Source organism: Schistocerca nitens, chromosome 9, assembly GCF_023898315.1.
Source record: "Schistocerca nitens isolate TAMUIC-IGC-003100 chromosome 9, iqSchNite1.1, whole genome shotgun sequence".
In the NCBI taxonomy this organism is placed as follows: domain Eukaryota; kingdom Metazoa; phylum Arthropoda; class Insecta; order Orthoptera; family Acrididae; genus Schistocerca; species Schistocerca nitens.
Window position 1 is genome coordinate 270,984,440 of NC_064622.1, and position 15,842 is coordinate 271,000,281.

Consider the following 15,842-nt stretch of genomic DNA (forward strand, 5'->3'; position numbering starts at 1 on the left):
CGGGTGATACGCCAGTATGGCGATGACGAATACAAGCTTCCAATGTGCGTACACCGCGATGTCGCCAAACACGGATGCGACCATCGTGATGCTGTAAACAGAACTTGGATTCATCCGAAAGAATGACGTTTTGCCATTCGTGCACCCAGGTTCGTCGTTGAGTACACCATCGCAGGCGCTCCTGTCTATGATGCAGCGTCAAGGGTAACCGCAGCCATGGTCTCCGATCTGATAGTCCATGCTGCTGCAAACGTCGTCGAACTGTTCGTGTAGATGATTGTTGCCTTGCAAACGTCCCCATCTGTTGACTCAGGGATCGAGACGTGGCTGCACGGTCCGTTACAGCCATGTGGGTAAGATGCCTGTCATCTGGACTGCTTGGGATGCGAGGCCGTTGGGATCGAACACGGCGTTCTGTATTACCCTCCTGAACCCACCGATTCCATATTCTGATAACAGTCATTGGATCTCGAACAACGCGACCAGCAATGTCGCGATACGATAAACCGAAATCGCAATAGGCTACAATCCGACCTTTATCAAAGTCCGAAACGTGATGCTACGCATTTCTCCTCCTTACACGAGGCATAACAACGTTTCACCAGGCAACGCCGGTCAACTGCTGTTTGCGTATTAGAAATCGGTTGGAAACTTTCCTCATGTCAGCACGTTGTAGGTGTCGCCACCGGCGCCAACCTTGTGTTAATGCTCTGAAAAGCTAATCATTTGCATATCACAGCATCTTCCTCCTGTCAGTTAAATTTCGCGTCTGTAGCACCTCATCTTGGTAGTGTAGCAATTTTAATGGCCAGTAGTGTATTTGAACGTATAAAGCAGGTAGTTCATGCTGTAGGCTGCAGCAGACACTCCGAAGAGAAGAGCGTAGCTGATGCACGATATCAAGGGAGGACTGTATCAACCCAATGTTAAGACAGACGTCCGAAACAGCAACAGCAGCTGCAACAACAACAACAGAAGCGAAACAGTTGGCAGTAGAGTACAGACTGACTATTACAGCCTTGTTCCAGAATGTTAATGGCATCATCATACAGCAAAACTGCAGTTAGAAATGCTGTTGCTGTTTACATGTAAATTACTGTAGGAATTAACCACCAGCAGGAGAAGGTTATTAATTTACTATAGTAAAGCTGACCCGCGAAGGTACAAAAGCAACACTGGCCTACTTCATTATTTAGCCAATTAACCACGTACCTCCCGGTCGCTGAATATCAGCTATCACACGCGAAGCTAATTAGTTTATTAATTACTTGCTGGTTCCAAGTATCGTGTTTACGTTCGCTCTCTATAACGTGAACTTCCGATTAACGAAAATCCTGAAATATTGTCTAGGATAATATGGCTACTTTAGTGTCATGTAGGTATTTGGAATATATTTATACTTTAACGGTAATCTACACTGAAGCGCCAAAGAAACTGGTATAGGCATGCGTGTTCAAGTACGGAGATATTAAACATGCAGAATACTGCGCTGCGGTCAGCAACCTCTACATAGGACAAGTGTCTGGCGTAGTTGTTAGATCGGTTAATGCTGCTACAATGGAAGGTTATCAAGATTTAAGTGAGTTTGAACGTGCTGTTATAGTCGGGGCACGAGCGATGGGACACAACATCTCTGAGGTAGCGATGAAGTGGGGATTTTCCCGTTCGACAATTTCATGACTGTACCATGAATATCAGGAATCCGGTAAAGCATTAAATCTCCGATATCGCTGCGGCCGGAAAAAGATCCTGAGTTTAAACACTTCCACTCGCTACCATACTCCCCAGACATGAATATTATTGAGCATATCTGTGATGCCTTGCCAACGGCCTTGTCACAGTGGTAATACCGGTTCCCGTCAGATCACCGAATTTAAGCGCTGTCGGGCTGGGCTAGCACTTGGATGGGTGACCATCCGGTCTGCCGAGTACTGTTGGCAAGCGGGGTCCACTCAGCCCTTGTGAGGCAAACAGAGGATCTACTTGATTGACCAACGACGACCGAAGAGAATCGTTGAATGTGACAGAAGTGCATTCCTTCCACAGATCGCTGCAGATTTCAGTGCTGGGCAATCAACAAGCGTCAGCGTGCGAACCATTCAACGAAACATGATCGACATGGATCTTCGGAGCCGAAGGCCCTCTCGTATACCCTTGATGACTGCATGACACAAAGCTTTACGCCTCGCCTGGGCCCGTCAACACCGACATTGGACTGTTGATGACTGGAAACATGTTGCCTGGTCGGACGAGTCTCGTTTCAGATTGTATCGAGCGGATCGACGTGTACGGGTATGGAGCCAACCTCATGAATCCATGGACCCTGCGTTTCAGCGGGGGACTGTTCAAGCTGGTGGAGGCTCTGTAATGATATGGGGCGTGTGCAGTTGGAGTGATACATCTAGAGACGACTCTGATAGGTGACACGTACGTAACAATGCTGTCTGATCACCTGCATCCATTCGGACTTAGGCAATTCCAACAGGACAACGGACACACCACACGTCCAGAATTGCAACAGAGTGGCTCCAGGATCACTCTTCTGAGTTTAAACACTTCCGCTGGCTACGAAACTTCCCAGACATGAATATTTTTGAGCAAATCTGTGATGCCTTGCCAACGGCCTTGCTGCAGTGGTAACACCAGTTCCCGTCAGATCACCGAAGTTAAGCGCTGTCGGGCTGGGCTAGCACTTGAATGGGTGACCATCCGGTCTGCCGAGTACTGTTGGCAAGCGGGGTCCACTCAGCCCTTGTAAGGCAGACTGAGGAGCTACTTGATTGAGAAGTAGCGGCTCCGGTCTCGGAAACTGACATACAGCCGGGAGAGCGGTGTGCTGACCACATGCCCCTCCATATCCGCATCCAGTGACGCCTGTGGGCTGAGGATGACACGGTACCGTTGGGTCTTCGTGGCCTGTTCGGGAGGAATATCTGTGATGTCTTGGAACGTACTGTTCAGAAGAGACCACCCATCGTACTCTTATGGACAGCTCTGCAGGATTCATGATGTCAATTCCCTCCAACAAGACCTTAGACATTAGTCGAGTCCATGCCACATCGTGCTGCGACACTTCTGGGTGCTCACGGGTGTCCTATACGATATTAGGCAGGTGTACCAGTGTTTTAACTCTTCAATTTATAATGACCGTTTAACATACTCGCTATGACGTGTCCTTATCACTTACCAAGCACGAATAGTTTCGACAAGTTTACAGTGCCTATGAACCCTGGCCCTGCCACGTTAGGAGATTCCAGACACAGTGACGTCTAGACATCAGAATAACAGCTAAAGTATGTCAATGAGGAAGGGGTAACATCTACTTCAGATCAAACAAACGATCTATGACTTGTACTAAATACTTTTATTATACTAATCACCATACACTGGGCTCAAATAACGTATTTGACGATGAAGCCAAATCCTATGTACTTAGGAAGATCCCGTAAAAGTAATACAAAAAAATCTTAATGAATGTAACTTCGAGAAAGGTAAACACATGAAAATGTACTATAACAATTCTTACACTAGCATAATCTCAAGAGAGAGACAAATACTAATGTTACTTTAAGCACATAGATAACAACAATCTTTATGCCAAAAATATTACACTGACAGTGTTATAAAACCACGAAATTGACTGTGCACTGACTACTCTATTGTAGCTGGACAATGTCGTCTATCTGCAGAGTGCCTTCCTCGAATTTAATACCAAAGAACACACAAGCAATATGTGGCTGATATGGACACGAGGGAATGAGACAAACTACGCAGATCAACTCCAATCTAAAGCAGATCTGAAGTGACTGTACTCTAGTGACTCCCACACTTAGTGCCTGACCAATGCGGTACTTACCTTTGGGCAGACTGCGCCGATAAGGGCAGCTGTGGTCGGCTGTGGCTTGTGTCGGTGGCAGACGCATCGAAGCCTTGCTCATCTGTAGGTCTGACACTTCTGCTCTGGCTTGTTGGATGTACAGTCGTAAACTGCGCTAAGTTTTCTTGAGGCAAAAAACTATGCTTTTCCCTGGATAAATCAACTGGTTGTGTCCAGTCGCTAAGGTTGAGTGACATGTACGCTGTTGCCCCCTCATATGTTCTGCAGAACTTAACTAACACAGCTCGTAGCTCGTAATCTCCAATCTGGAGATATTATAAGATTGTTAACCCAAATATGGGTGATATAAGAGTCTTATGAACACACACACAGGTGTTCACAACAAGATGTCTCTTCCGGAGCCACGACAGAGCGGGATGCGCATTGTCCACCACACGGCCCTTCTAGGAAGAGCGTAGCCCGAATTACTCACTCCTAATTACCTAAACTGTTGCAGCCTTCCCCGACCGTACTGTTGATTCGCCTCCCGCCACAGCTAGTGTCGAGCAGTGACAGCTTTTGATGCAATTTCGTCGTTTCTTTGCCCAGTGGGGTTTCAGAAACGAACTGGGGTGTTTGCTAGTTTCACCCCGTCCAACGAGCGTTCGCCATTCTTTCATTTAGTAATAAACTCCGCCCAAAGAGGAGCTGAACACGTGGACTTCATGTGTTGTTCACGCCATTATCACGTGATTTTTGCATCCTGGCCACTCATGCTGTTGTGCTCTTGAAAAGATTGAGGCGGTAAGCTGTCTGGGTGTGGTTTGGTTCTCTGTCGGGGAATGTGGACAGCAGCAGAGGCGGATCCTGGTAAAGATATGACAACTCTTTATTAGTTCTTTACTAAATCATACACTTCAGACACTCTTCTGATTGTGCTCCATTCTCTGGCGCGGTCAGGGGTTCCCTCGTAATATTCTGGAGTTGTAGCTGCAGATGTTGACGTATGGTGGGCGGCGTGCACCCGGTACTCGGGAGACAGAGCAGTGTGCTACCCTTTGAGACATGCGAGGTGAGCTGAGATGGCAAGATGTGGTCAGGGGCCGCCACCAGGTTTTCTCTAATGCGGAAGATCGTGTCGTTTCAGTGGCACAGCGATGGCGGTGCCCGAAGTCTGGACCGATGGTGAGAGGTAGCGGCGGGCGGATGGCGCGGTGTTCCCTGCCCGGGCTGGACAGACAGCCAGAGGTCCCTCCTCTGCGGACCAGTGGCGGCAGAGTTCACAGCGAGGATTCCCGATTGACACACAGGAGGCGCCGGCACTGAATTCGCAGAAGGGCTGCGTTTGTGAGCCACCGCGAACCATCTGGAACAGGGCAACGACTGGGGTCTGAATTTATCGTCGACGGCGCGGAAGTCAATCGAACCGGAGTGACTTCTCGAAGGCTGGCCCAGGACATTGGTAGACACCCGGGCCGGTGTAACGGAAGTCTTGCTGCTGCTGACGGGCACTGATTAAGCATGAACGACGGCCAACTGCGGCCGATGTCCATGGCATGTGCGGTGGCCGAGTGGTTCTAGGCGCTTCAGTCCGGAACCGCGCGACTGCTACGGTCGCAGGTTCGAATCCTACCTCGGGCACGGATGTGTGTGATGTCCTTAGGTTAGTTAGGTTTAAGTAGTTCTAAGTCTAGGGGACTGATGACCTCAGAAGTTAAGTCCCATAGTGCCCAGAGCCTACTGCGTTAAGATATTTACTTTAGTGCAGGTGTGAGTCAGAACACTCGCCCAACAGTGACTCATTGTCGAGCGGTTCTCTCTGCCGAAAGTGCCAGGCGCAGTCTGCATGTTATGTCCCTAATTGATCTCTCGCGGCGACAATTCGCTGGTTTATGGCTTTCCTACGTTGAGTTCCGTTTCGCTGTGCCCAGGTCAGCTGGTAGGCCTTGCTTACTGCTAACCAAATGCTACTTGTCATAGATGGCTTCTCCTACTGCCTTGTAGACAGCAGTCAGCCAATAGGAACAGGCCTAAGGCCTAATACGTGAGTGGTGTTTACATTTCATAAAGTCGCACAGATGGCCTGAGAGAACTGTATGAGTAGTGAGTACATCTTCTTCACTGCTTTTATAAGTCAATAAAACTGTGAAATGAGATGAGTGCACACACACACACACACACACACACACACACACACACACACAAACCACACCACACACACACACCCACGCGCGTTGAGGTTTTATTAACTAATTTATTTATGGAAAGTGAACTATAAACAATGAAAAGATGAGCAAATGCATCAAAATTAACAGTGAGAAACACTCTGTTTTCGCTTTGACGATGATGTATGAGTACTAGCGGGTTCTCAAAAGGACATGAACGTAACATTAAAAATATTGTTTGATGCCTTGGATAACCACAACCTGAAAGTAGCTGGAAACAAGAGTAAAGTAAAAGCGACTGATTAATGGAACATGCAAGAATGGCAAACATTAAAATAGGAAATAGAATGGTAATGCAAGTAAATGAATTTTGCTACTTGGGTAGTTCAATAACAGATGACAACAGAGTATGATGGATATTAAAATAAAAATTGTAGTGCCTGATCAAGCATTCAGAACTAAGAGAAAAGAAACAATTAGAATCAACAGACAAGTGGACATGGAGAAGAACCACAAAAACATCGGGATTAAAAGAAAATTTAATGAAGAAATACTGAAAGGTGTTAAAGAGGAAAGGATTTTGATTAAAACGAGGGAAAGCTAAATTAACTAGACACCTTTTTTTTTGAGTCATCAATCTTCTGTCTGGCTTGATGCGGTCCACAACGAATTCCTCTCCTGTGCCAACCTCTTCATCTCAGAGTCCCCATTATTTGCTGGATGTACTCCAATCTCTGTCTTTCTTTCCAGTTTTTGCCCTGTACAGATCCCTCTAGTACCATAGAAGTCGTTCCCTGATGTCTTAACACATCTCCTATCATCCTCTCCCTTCTCCTTGTCAGTGTTTTCCACATAATCCTTTTCTCTCCGATTCTGCGCAGAACCTCCCCATTCCCAAGCTTATCAGTCCACTTAATTTTCAACATTCGTCTTTAGCACCACATCTCAAATGCTTCCATTCTCTTCTGTTCCGGTTTTCCCGCCATACAATGCTGTGCTCCAAACGTATATTCTCAGAAAAACGATTATATTTGATAGCAGTAAACTTCTCTTGGCCAGGAATGCCCTTTTGGCCAGTGCTAGTCTCCTTTTGATGTCCTCGATGCTCCGTCCGTCATTTGTTATTTTCCTGCCTAGGTTGCAGAATTCCTTAACTTCACCTACTTTGTGGCCATCAATCCTCATGTTAAGTTCCTTGCTGTTCTCATTTCTGCTAATTCTCATTACTTTAGTCATTCTTCTATTTACCCTCAATCCAAATTCTCCACTCATTAGACTGTCCACTCCATTCAGCAGTTTATGTAATTCTTCTTCGCTTTCACTCTGGATAACAATGTCATCAGCGAATCGTATCATTGATACCTTTTCACCTTCAATTTTAATTCCACTCCTGAACCTTTCTTTTGTTTCCGTCATTGCTTATTCGATGTACCGATTGAACATTAGGGGCAAAAGACTACATCCCTGTCTTACACCTTTTAATCCTAGCATTTCGTTCCTGGTCGTGCAGTCCTCTTATTCCCTCTTGTCTCCTGTACATATTGCATATTACCCGTCTGTCCCTATAGCTTATCACTATGTCCCTCAGAATTTCGAACATATTTCACCATTTGACATCGTCGAACGCTTCTTTCAGGTTGACAAATCCTATGAATGTGTCTTGATTTTGCATTATACTTCCTTCCATTATGAACAGCATTGTCAGAATTGCGTATCTGATGTTGTCACCTTTCTAAAGCCAAACTGATCGTCATCTAGCACATCCTCAATTTTCTTTTTCATTCTTCTGTATATTATTCTTGTCAACAGCTTGGATGCATAAGCTGTCAAGCAGATCGAACGATAATCCTCTCGCTGTCAGCTCTTACAGTCTTCGGATTTGTGTGGTCTATATTTCTCAGAAAGCCAGATGGTATCTCGCCACACTCGTACATTCTTCACATCAATGTGAACAGTCGTTTTGTTGCCACTTCCCCCAACGACTTTGGAAATTCTGATTGAATGTTATCTATCCCTTCTGCCTTATTTGATCTTAAGTCCTCCAAAGCTCTCTTAAATTCCAATTCTTGTACTGGATCCCCTATCGCTTTTAAATCGACTCCTATTTCTTCTTCTATTACATCAGACAAATCTTACCCTTCATAGAGGCCTTCAGTACACTCTTTTCACCTATCCGCTCTCTCCTCTGCATTTCACAGTGCAATTCCCGTCGCACTCTTAATGTTACCACCCTTGCTTTCAAATTCCCCGAAGGTTATTTTGACTTTCCTATATGCTGAGTCTATCTTTCTGACAATCATTTCTTTTTCGATTCGCGTGACCGCTACGGTCGCAGGTTCGAATCCTGCCTCGGCCATGGATGTGTGTGATGTCCTTAGGTTAGTTAGGTTGGTTGGTTGGTTGGTTTGGGGAAGGAGACCAGACTGCGTGGTCATCGGTCTCATCGGATTAGGGAAGGATGGGGAAGGAAGTCGGCCGTGCCCTTTCAGAGGAACCATCCCTAGGTTAGTTAGGTTTAAGTAGTTCTAAGTTCTAGGGGACTGATGACCTTAGAAGTTAAGTCCCATAGTGCTCAGAGCCATTTGAACCATTTTTTTCTTTTTCGATTTCTTCACATTTTTATGTAGCCATTTCGTCTTAGCTTCCCTGCACTTCCTATTTATTTCATTCCTCAGCGACTTTTATTTCTGTACTCCTAAATTTCCTTGAACTAAATTTCATTGAACATTTTTGTACTTCCTTCTTTCCTGGACACCTGATCTGACATAAAAGTTAAGGAATAAAATTTACAAAGAAAAAGTCTAGGAAAATATGAAGAGATCGACCCGGAAGAGCCATATTACAAAGTGTTATCAGTGGTACGAACTGCAGCAGCTACACCCAAATGATGGCGATGAACACAGGACTGCTACATCAGTTCACAAAAATGTGAAGTACCAAGGAGGGGAGGGGAAAACGAAATGAAATTTCGCAGCTTAAGGGGACCACACCCTGCCTATCTAACCCATGTTAATTTAGGCAAGTGTTTGACCCATTTCTGAAAAAACTATTTGATGCAGGACCTTAATATTTTTACTGTATGTTACGTGATGCTTATAGAGTCAACTGTACTAAAATCTACTTTATCCATTTTATAGTTTTTAAGAAATACTTTTTTAAATTTATTAACAAAAAATATTAAGTTTTTTCTGCAGAAAATATTTTTTGTGAACTTCCTAATGGTGGAATATTAATGAATGTAGTACCAGAGGTGGATTTTTATGTTATGCAGAGTCTCTGAAAATTATATTCATTTATCTATGATAGTTTCTGATATAATGGGGCATATGTACTGAAAATTTTAGCTTGCGGGGAATTGACTTTAGATACATTTTTTTTTTTAATTTGTTATTTGCAGCTAATTAAAACTGTCTTGCTGCATATGATGGCCCTTCTTGGGCCTCTAGCAGGTCTTCCAGCTTCTTTTTCACCTTCCTGGATGTTTGTCTTGCTTTCTTGGCTATATTAGATGCAGAGCCCGCATCTCGTGGTCGTGCGGTAGCGTTCTCGCTTCCCACGCCCGGGTTCCCGGGTTCGATTCCCGGCGGGGTCAGGGATTTTCTCTGCCTCGTGATGGCTGGGTGTTGTGTGCTGTCCTTAGGTTAGTTAGGTTTAAGTAGTTCTAAGTTCTAGGGGACTGATGACCATAGATGTTAAGTCCCATAGTGCTCAGAGCCATTTGATGCAGAACTGTCATCATCGGCTATCCTCATTTTATCGCAATGTTGCAACCCAGTGATCCTGTTTTCACCAGGATTAATTCCCAGCTTTTTCAGTACCCAACACTTTCCAATATTACCACAGTTGAATGTAATAACAGCATCATGAACTCCTAGTTTCATTGTATGCATGCCTACAAATAAAGTTTTAGGAAGATGGTTCCAAATTATGCTGTTGAAACATTCATTTGGATGCTGTGTCTGCCTATGCAGACATTTCCTTAAAAGGTCAGGATGAGCCAAGTCTCTGAAAATAGGTTTATTTGCTGTAATAACAGCAGCAGGAAGAGAATGATGGTGAGAATGAGATTCTCCAGTTACCTGAGCCCCATTGTATATGCACCACGACTTTTCTCCTGATGGACACATTCCATGACATGGCTTATCATCAGTAGAGGACTTATGGAAGAATATGGCCCAGACATCTCTCTTCATTGCCTCCAGATTTTCTTTATTTCTCCTAATTGCCTGCTCAAAGTATACCTGCAAGTTTTCTATTTCAGTTTTAGTTAAGTGACCATGTCCGGTCAACAATTCTCCATCTGCTAATTTTTTTTCTCTCCTATCAACAGTTAGTTTTCTCAGTCTTGTTCCCAAATGTTTTTGAACATGGTCTACACATTCTATTTTGCAAATAATGGCATCTTCAAATGGCTTAGAGCTGACAGTGGGTGGGTTGACAGTGGATGACAGAAAAGTGGGCGTGGCACATAAACACACGTGGTGTGGTCCCCTTAAGAGGGTACTTGATATTATTTCAGTGATTACAAAATCGAATCAAATTTACAAAGAACTTTTCAGTATGAGCCCACTAAAAAAAACAGCGCCTGATGACGTGGCTGCAACTCACGAACCCGGTAACGCCTTAATAATGAAACTGTTTGCTGAGTTATTGCTAAAAAAATCTTTTGAGAGTTCCTGTGTTTTCTTATATAATCTAAATTTTCCAGTATACACTGTTTACATCGAATGATTAGGGAACGTGTTATTGTAGAGGTTGCTCTTCAGACTACAAGCGCGAGCCTTTTTGCACTCCGGCGTCGCACTGGCCCTGTTTGAAGCTAACGCTGCAGCCTGTGGCTCGTATCGTCCGCTGGATGTCCGATAAATGAAGTGTCATTAAGCACGCTAGGCGAAGCGCCGTAACCGGCCGCACGACAGAGCTACGTCAAGCACCCTAGGGACGCACGGCCGCGCGTCGCTTTTACAGCCATCGGATTCAAAGCCTCTCATGCGCAAAACTTTTAACGGGGGCCTTTCGTCATACAGTTCTAAATACAACTTGTTCGGAAATTTCTGTTGCAAATTTCTACTGACTACAGAGGGGACTGTGTACACAATATTTTGAATGCGAACCCATATCCGAAAACCAGAAATTTCTGTTTTACAGCCAGCTTACGTTGTGACTTTAAGTCACTCGGATGGCCTGTGACCATTGTATGAATACCGAGCACATTTATTCACTGCTTTTTTTGGTTTTTGCTGCTAATAACAGCAGCGCATTGTTGTTAAAACTTTATTTATTTACGCGTTTCGGGAATAGCCCGTGATCAGAATATCGGATAAAAGAATTGAATACAGATTATCGTTTAAAATTATTTCAGTCTTAACACTAGTATTCAATTTGACACGACATTTCGTCATAAGTTTTTTTGTCTGATATTCAGATGATGAGCTATACTCGAAGTACGTAAACAAATAAAGTTTCTACGACAAGTGCGCTGTTGTTATTAGCGGCCAGAAAAAAGAAGTACTCAGTTCTACAACCATTTCAAATCACTATTTTTAATTTTTATTTAGAAAAAGAAGATCAATCGCAAACAATGTATTTACTTTGGAACAAGTAATAAAGGAAAGAGGAGAATATAATCTACATACCCACATTACGCTTATGTATTTGGTTAAAGCATTTGACAATGTGAACAAAAGCAAAATCTGTATTATAATGGAAAGAAATGGGTATCTCAGCAAATTAGTAAAAACCGTAAGCAGCCTAAACACAGATTTAAAAAAAATGATATAATAAATACAGGCGAAGCAAGAACAAGAAAATTTTAAGAAATGAAACAGCATAATAAGTTGCTCAAAATCAGCCATGCTTTTTATATTTTACATTAATGGCACTTTCCTAAACTGGAGGCAATACATAAAGAAAAGTATTGAAAAATGAAAATGCACCATGTTAAATGTGATGGCGATATTGTCTTGATACTTCAAGAAAAAGAAGACGACTTACAGCTTGCACCACCTAAAATAACCTTTGTAAACAATATTGTGTTGAGATACCTAAAACCAGCCGGCCGCAGTGGCCGAGCGGTTCTAGGCGCTTCAGTCCGGAACCGCGCGTCTGCTACGTTCGCAGGTTCGAATCCTGCCTCGGGCATAGATGTGTGTGGTGTCCTTAGGTTAGTTAGGTTTAAGTAGTTCTAAGTTCTAGGGGACTGATGACCTCAGAAGTTAACTCCCATAGTGCTCAGAGCAATTTGAACCATTTGAACCTAAAACCAAGGAAAAGTTAACGACTTTCTGGGTCGAAGATCCGATTCGCTCCAAAATTGTTGTGATATTAGAACGTCATCCCTCACTTATCTGCACTGCCAAATTGACCTTGATAGTAATAAAGGTCTAAATGTACAATTGTTTTGATTTGGAAATATATGCTGCACCGTTCTTAACGTACTTGAGAACAAGGCCAGCCGGTCGCTGTGGCCGAGCGTTTCTAGGCGCTTCAGTCCGGAGCCGCGCTGCTGCTACGGTCGAAGGTTCGACTCCGGCCTCGAGCATGGATGTGTGTGATGTCGTTAGGTTAGTTAGGTTTAAGTAGTTCTAAGTTCTAGGGCACTGATGACCTCAGATGTTAAGTCCCATAGTGCTTAGAGCCATTTGACCCTTTTGAACAAGGCGAGACAAAGAAAACATGTTATAAAACTATGGCTTTCTCAGCACTTCCTCATGGGTGTGAATACTGGGTAGTTGCAAAAAGAACATTAGGTAAAATACAAAGAGCAGAAATGAAATTTATGAGAACAAAAGGCTACTCAGGAACAGAACACATGAGAAATGAAACAGTGCGACAAGAACTAAAAATGGATTCAAATTAAAGCAGAATAATCAAATACTACAAGACTTGAAAGAATTCGTACAAAAAATAGAAAGTTAACGACTTCCCAACCTAGTACTGTATTGTAAACCGGCAGGGAGAAGATACACTATGTGATCAAAAATATCCGGACACCAGGCTGAAAATGACCTACAAGTTCGTGGCGCTCTTCATAGATAATGCTGGAATTCAGTATGGTGTTGGTCCACTCTTAGCCTTGATGACAGCTTCCACTCTCGCAGGCATACGTTCAATCAGGTGCTGGAAGGTTCCTTTGGGAATGGCAGCCCATTCTTCACGGAGTGCTGCACTGAAGAGAGGTATCGATGTCGGCCGGTGAGGTCTGTCACGAAGTCGGCGTTCCAAAACATCCCAAAGGTGTCCTTTAGGATTCAGATCAAGACTCTTTGCAGACAAGTCCATTACAGGGATGTATTGTCGTGCATTATGAACAGGTTCTCGATCGTGTTGAAAGATGCAATCGCCATCCCCGAATTGCTCTTCAACAGTGGGAAGCAAGAAGGTGCTTAAAACATCAATGTGGGCCTTTGCTGTAATTGTGCCACTCAAAACAACAATGGTGCAAGCCCCCTCCATGAAAAACTCGACCATACAATAACAGCACCGCCTCCGAATTTTACTGTTGGCACTACACACTGAAAGGTGGCTACACTGAGCCACAGCGCCAGAGATCGCTAGAGAGCATTGTTCGCCCGCCTCCACTGGCAGAGTGATTATTGAGATGTCGTAGTAGGCAGTGCTTGTCCAGGACTCGTAGTAGTCAGTTCGTGTTGAGATGTGCTAGTAGGGAGTGCTTGCTGAGATGTGATACTGAAAAATTCTTGTTGAGATGTTGTAATAGCGAGTCGGTGTGGAGATATATTGTAATAATTTGAGTGCTTGTCATCAATATATGAAGGTAACGAAACTTGATTTATTTTTCATTATTTCCATGTTTTAAATAATGCGTCATTACAGGTTCAGTCAACAAAGCATCTGGCTTGTGTTCTTGGATTAGAGAGTAATTGTGGTTCTCTTGAGTAATTATGGTATTTTTATTTCCTTTAATTAATTCAGTATAAATGTTATTTAAAAATTCTTGTGTTGTTGAAGAAGAACCGTGCCAGATGTGTACGTTGAGTCACACTCCCACACACAGAACAGTTACTCTTGTGCTTGTTGTTGCGTTGGTTTTATAGTTGCTGGGGACTTAATTAATTAATTGTGTTAATGAAAATTTCCATTTCATTCATTGTTATTGTTCAATGCAGTCAGATTGCGTAATAATACGAGTCAGGGCCAACCGTTTACGAGACTTCGTAATCGGACAGACAGCTACTAAAGCAGAAATTAAAATTATTTGCATTTCATTTTTAATAAAGCCCCCATGCACGTGGCGACCACTGCTTCGGATCGTCCCTTGGAATTCTTCTGATTGTAAAAAATAGTAGACAGTAGTATTGTTGTAGTAATTTGTAGTTTAGTAATTGTAGTCTATATTGCATGTGTAGATTTGGTAATTAGCATTCTTCTAATGGTATTTTTCAAAATTTAATTTTTATTGCCTTGTATACGCGTTTGACGATTTAGTGCAATTATTTCAATTGTTCGTTAATCGTGTTTGAGGGAAACATTTCGAGTGAATGATTGTTGGAGATAAAGTGTCATTGTGTGCAATTTTCATATAGTGACGAGTTTTGTATATTTTGTAAATGATTACGCGATCAATGAAAAAGGCAAAAATGATGAATAGTGAGAATGACGAAATTGTTAACATGGCGAACTCGCCAACAGAGGAAAACAGTGTGATGAATAATGAAGTGGAAAACAATGTAATAAGTCGGGAAAATAGTCCGGAACCATTTCAAAATTTTTCTCAATCAGAAAATTTACAGAATATGAGATTAACGATAGAAGATTCTGAAATAGTATCGAACACAGATAGCTTTACAGCTATGACGAAGGAAACTGGTTTTGCGGGAAATGTTAGGGGCGAAAAGAATTGCGAACCGGCTACTATGGAGCAGTTGATGGGTGCAATATTAAATCTGGGATCACAAATGGGAACAATGGTAACACAGATGGGAACAATGGAAACACGAATGGAAACAATTAAAACAGAGATAGGAACACGGTTAGACTCACAAGGATCTGAATTAAAAACCGAGATGGGAACTTTGGGATCTGAATTAAAAACTGATATGGGAACAATGGAAACACAGTTACGATCTGAATTAAAAACAGTGGGATCACAAATAGGAACAATTAAAACAGAGATGGAAACAATGGAAACACGGTTAGACTCACGAATAGGGACATGTTTCAAAAATATGAAAGATGAGTTAAAGAAAGAAATCAGAGAAGAAGTACAACCGATTGTGAATTCTCACAATAGTAGATTAATTGCAGTAGAGATTAGACAAAGGGAACAGGATCGAGAACAGGAAGAAAGAGATCGCGTGATAGTACAAAAATTTTCAGAGTTAAATTTACAACGTGCACACGATAAGGAAGAAATATTTGAGAGAATCGAGGAATCCGTACCAAATGACAGAATAAATAACTTAACGCAACAGTGTGAACAGTTAACTACTAAATGTGACAATACTGAAACCCGAGTTGCGACACTTACGGAAGACGTAAATAAACAGAAAGAGCAATTAGGTGACTTATCGGAAAGAGTTGAGGAGATTTCAGATAAATTGACAAATCTTAGTTTACATGGGGACAGAGATTCAGATGATACAGCTCCATTACCATTTGCAGAAACCGAAGAGTACCAGGACATAAATAAGCATGTTGAAAATCAGGGAAAATTTAATGAACGCGTTAAAAGGGAAGTTGAGGCATTAAAAAAGCAAGTCAAACAAATTGAAGGCGAAATCGTAGGAAAAGACGGCAAAAGAAATTTAGAATCTCAGATACCAGAGGGGTTTGAAGAAAATAATTTGTTTCATTTACGGGATGCAACAAGAGAGCGCCAGGCGCGCGAACTTGACAAT

At 42.8% G+C, this 15,842-nt stretch overlaps 2 pseudogenes; both read left to right on the forward strand.

The window, feature by feature from the left end:
• Positions 1 to 1,822: 1,822 nt before the first annotated feature.
• LOC126204539 (5S ribosomal RNA) lies at positions 1,823 to 1,940 on the forward strand (annotated as a pseudogene).
• Positions 1,941 to 2,615: 675 nt separating this feature from the next.
• LOC126204554 (5S ribosomal RNA) lies at positions 2,616 to 2,733 on the forward strand (annotated as a pseudogene).
• Positions 2,734 to 15,842: the final 13,109 nt, after the last annotated feature.